This window comes from Pteropus medius, unplaced genomic scaffold, assembly GCF_902729225.1.
Source record: "Pteropus medius unplaced genomic scaffold, Ma_sr-lr_union100, whole genome shotgun sequence".
NCBI classification, from domain to species: Eukaryota; Metazoa; Chordata; class Mammalia; order Chiroptera; family Pteropodidae; genus Pteropus; species Pteropus medius.
In genome coordinates, this window is record NW_024340695.1 from 777,182 (window position 1) to 782,351 (window position 5,170).

At 35.6% G+C, this 5,170-nt stretch overlaps 1 pseudogene; it reads left to right on the forward strand.

The window, feature by feature from the left end:
* Window positions 1-4,617: 4,617 nt before the first annotated feature.
* Window positions 4,618-4,736, forward strand: LOC120604171 (uncharacterized; annotated as a pseudogene).
* The last annotated feature ends 434 nt before the right edge of the window (window positions 4,737-5,170 follow it).

The following is a 5,170-nucleotide window of genomic DNA, read 5'->3' on the forward strand; positions in this document are numbered from 1 at the left end:
ATTTTTTTCTGATCTTAATCATTCTTGACTTTTATTATACCATTTCATCTCATTTTATAGCACTTTATCTCAAATCATGCTTGTATGTGTTCTTAGCTAAGTTTATCCTTTTTCTTTTTGAAAATGACAACTGCTAGGACCCATTTTATCATCTTGGAGGTACAAAATAAATTTATATCTCCTTTTAGAGTTTCAACTAAATGGTTTGAGTCTATATTTGCCCTTCTCAAAGAATACTTCTCCTTAGCAGAGAGAGCCCATTGGGGATAATAACGAATATACCTGAGATGCAATTTCTGTGCTAAAGCACCAGGCCAGACCTGGAAGTGTCCTGTAAGGCAAGACATATTCCTGTCTTCACCCCAGCAGACCTAGACATCATTCCTCTTTGACAACCATTTTGTGCTGCCTCTTTTTGTCCTTGTGATGATTATGCATGAAGAGTTTATTCTCCTCTCCTGTCATTGGATCATAGAGAGAGCTATCCAGCCCACCCAACAGTTTCAGTTGCTTTGAATACTGTACGAAGAAGGGACTGAAATCTGGATCTCTCTTCCTCTTGATGCTCTGGGAATTCTCAGGCAAATTACCCAACTCCTCCCTAGTGACTCCAAGTTCCTTTTACCCATATATTTTCTCACAGAAAAAAAGTATGTCAACTTCTGTCTGCACAAGTACCTTGCCACATAATTAGCTTTCTTAGATTCTAAAATTAATGCGGTCTCTTAATAAAGAATGTAATAAAGAAAAGTCTAGAGGGAAATAAGATATAAATTATTATTAATTCCAACATACAGATGTAAATGCTGTTCATATTTAAATAAATTTCCTTATTGTCATTTTATGCTTATATCTATACATTTTTAAACATACAGGGACTAAATTCAATTTACTTAGCATTTGTACTCAATTAACTCTATATCTATATTTAATGTACACTCACTTAACATTTATATCAGAATTTTTAAAATCATTTGTCTTCAAAAGTATGGCATCAGAGAGCTACATAACATTCCAGTATGTGAATGTATCATAATTTACTTAACTAAATTTCTTTTACTGGCTATTTAAGTAGTTTTCTATTTTTCTTCATTAAAAATAAAGCTGAAACATTCTTGTGCATAAATCTTTTTTTAATCTCTAGATAGTTCTTAGGATGTGTTCCCATAAAGGAATTTAATGGACAAGACTATTTGTAAAACATTTAACATTCTCCTTTGTAGGAACAGATCGAAGGGGAATGTACCTTTTACCTCCCAATGGACAAAGATGTTACTTTAGTTTTGACTTAAAAAGTAAAAGTATGGCCTAGGAGTTTATGGATTATCCCCATAAAAATAGCTAGAAATCTATTTTTAAAGTGTCTTTTTCAATTCCAAACTTACTGCTTTTAATTCTGAAAACAAAGCATACAAATTGATATTTCCTTTCATTAAGACAAAATCCTTCTAAAAAGCAATAATCTTTGGATGTAATTTGCAGGTCGAATAAATTGTATTCTGGCCTAAACCCAATGGTGGACTTAGCCACAAGGAATGCTCTGGGTTCTATATTAAATTTTAGCTGATTTCAAGCAAGTCACCGTCCAGAAGCAGTCACCTCTTCAAAGATGACATTCAAGCAAGATTATCATTGCCAGTTTTCAGTGTAGATGTGCTCTGGGAGTTAACAAAGACTCAGTGTGGACTTTCATTACATGATGAGGGAAAGTTTCCCCACCTATATTCTGCTTTCCCATTGCTGCCTTTGTCATTCAGGTCTACCTAGCTTTGAGTCCCTTAGTTTTGCATATTGCTAACTTTGGCTCATTTCCATAGGCCTTAAGAAGTGTTAACTCCCATTTTGAGAATATGTTTTATGATGGCTCACTTTAACTACATAGGTTTTTTTAGCACAATGATCTCTACGAACTGTTTTCAAGTACGTTTTTAAGCAGTGAAAATCACCCTCCCTCCCCGCCCCACAAAAAAACCTTACATAGAAATCAAATATATGAAAAAGATGAAAGCTGCTCTGGTTGAAAGCAAGCAGGGGTTTCTCCCTAAAATTTATTCATCCCTACTCTCAAGTCAAGGGGCCCCTGAATCATTTCAGAAAACCTGTAAGTTTAAAACCAGGGGCAACAAACAAACCAACCACAGGTTTATATCAAACAAAAATTTAGTTCACTGAAAAAGGAACTGAGGGCAACCATCAAAGTATCCATATGCACACCTGAAGCACCCAGACAATTTAACTTAAAAAAGGGTATTAAAATTTCCATTTGTTTTATTTATGTACCTGAAACTGGTAATGAAGCCAGCAGCATATTTACTTTGCATATTTTTTCATCCGGTTCAGCAGAGGCTTCATTTCATCCAGCATATTTATGGACTAATTAGCAAATCTTATCACATTCAGAGTATTAGATAACAGTTCTGTCCTGTCCCGTTGGCAGAAGTCAGTCGGTCTACAGAAGCTTTATTTGGATAACAGAAGAATACTAAAATAAACATTGTTGTTTTACGCTTGTGGGAATCTAGGATTTAAACAGAGATATGTTATCCTGAAAGGCAACACCCAGTATCCAGTGACTTATGGGGTCACCTGCCTTGTTCTATACTTCTGGAAAGAAATGGTAATGCAGCAAATTCCTCTAGTTCCTCTTCTTAATTTATCCTAATCATGCAGAGACTTTTAGGAATAATATTGTGGTACATTATAGTCTCATTTTTATCATGGTTTGTAGCAAAGCATATTGCCTATAATTATTAACATGGTATATACAAGTTTAATTCAATTATACTTTAGAACTTAGGGCCAAACCACAAGATATGGAAGCACAGTCTAATATACAAATAAGTAGATCATCTCAGACAGATGGTAATGCGCTGGGATTTACCTTGGGTATTAGGATAGAAAGTGGCACTCTTGTTTGCATGGTCTTTTTGGTTATCTCAGAGGATTTTAAAGCCCTCATCACTTAATTCTTATAAATTCTTAGTGTGTCTATAAGAATTAAAGAACGTAGAAATCATTGAATCTATACACTTCAATCCTATGCCTTCTTCGGACAACCAACGTGCAAATGTCACAACTGAATTTGATGGTTTGCCCAACTGGTTGTTTTATTAGCTAAGTCCTTAGCTGTGAGAACATGCATTGGCAGCATATAGTAATAACTGGTTTATAATACGTTTGGAGACAGGAAGACCTTTTTGGATTTCACCTTATTTGTGGGATGTTAGCAGTCACAACATGGTTGAAATCCAGCGTTTCCTAGTAACAAAAAATTATAGCAATGAAAGATTTTCTCTTTACTCCTCTTTTTCCCCAAGCAAATAAAATGTGTTTGTATTGTATTGTAAGTCTCCAAATAATATTTACAAAACTTAATTTATATCTGTGATCTGTGGCTCATGTTGTTTTTATTAACTAAAAACAATAGGTTCTTGTTCTAATTTTTACTGTCTAGTTCAATTTTTGGAAATTAGTTCTCAGTCATTTGCAAAGTAAACTTAAATGATGGCTTTGGCTGACACAGGAGCAGCATCTGTGGGAAATCTACAAAGATTACGAAATCATCATGCCACCAAGCAGAGATAGATGAGTGACAATATCTCCCAAGAAAACCTAGCATTATTATGCCAGGACAGGAATGGTGCATTCTTAAAAAGCTGGCATTTCCTGGGCTCTGCCATATCTACTGTGTCAGCCTTATCATTCATCCTACTTAAATGGAACACCCTCCCTCCATTTTTGTCCTTATCAAGGGACAAAATTTTCAAGTATAGCTATAACTTGAGAAACAAAACTTGGAAAGTGTACCTCTTCAAGTCAAATGATCACTTCACTGAGAAAAACTGAAAACACCTGGCAGGATAACACCCTGAAAATATAGGGGTCCTATGAATTCTCTAATGTGGCTTAATCTCCATATAGCCAAAGGAAGCTCAAAGACCCCAAAATGTGGCTGTAAAACATCACTTACTAAATAAAGCTGGAAAGAAATTGACATAAGACAATTATCTTTGTCATTCTTCCAGGGTTCTTTCATCTGGTATGTGCTTGTGACTGAAGGATGCAATTTGTTCTGGGTCAGCTTTCCAAAAAAGGATAAAATCTCATTCTTTTTGTACATACCCTCTATCAATTGACTTTGGGGGATGGGAAGTCAATCCTAGCTTTATTTACTTAGCATGAAACTTTCTGTAATGTAAAATGCAAGCACAAAAAACAGTCTTTTTATACATTAGCTTTCTCTCCCTTTTTTAAAACAAAATACTACATGCCAACTTGCAAGTGAAGCTTTGAAAGCCTTAATTTTCCTCTTTGAAACCTCGGTTGCCACAGATGGCATTGGCAAGGATAGATCTTATTTCACATGCATACCCAGCCAGGTTTCCTCTCAATTTCTAGTAACATCTGGCATCTCTCTAGAGTCTGTTTGAGATCCATGATTATTTATTTACCAAGTTAATGATCACAAATATCTCTTTCCACTACCCTGCTCCTTGTAGACTTTTCTGTCTTTACTGTTGACATGCCATTATAAAAAAAATAAATGACAATTCCTAATTCCATGGTAGACACCTCCGCCTCACAAAATGATAATTATCAACAAGAAGAATACTTCATATCTACAGCCATGTCACCCTGAACGTGCCCGATCTCATCTGATCTCAGAAGCTAAGCAGGATCAGGCCTGTTTAGTGCTTGAATGGGAGACCACCCAGGAATACCAGGTGCTGAAGGCATTTAAAAAAAGAAGAAGAAGAAGAAGAAGAAGAATGCTTCATCAGGAAGTAATGGTCTAACCAAGTGATTCTAATACCAAATGTAAAATAATCGCATTTCTTAGAAACCATCAATCTCTTCACTATTCCATGTGGATCCAAGACTTCTTTCTCCAGGGTCATATTTGGCTTTCCATATTGTAGAGGAATAATTTTTGACAATGCCAGCAATTTGGAAAATGACCACCCACTCTTAATTTGCCTTACTTCTATGTTTTATCTTTCTATTGGCAAGGAAGCCAATTTTCAAACTGACATCTAACTTAGGCCTGGGAAGATATTTAGCTTTAAGTGGATTTGCCAAGTCTTGACTCCTGAGTATAAAAAAGTTTCTTTAACCAACTGTGATGCATTCAAACTGGAGCAGGAAAGGTACAGAAGCACCTCAGGAATCA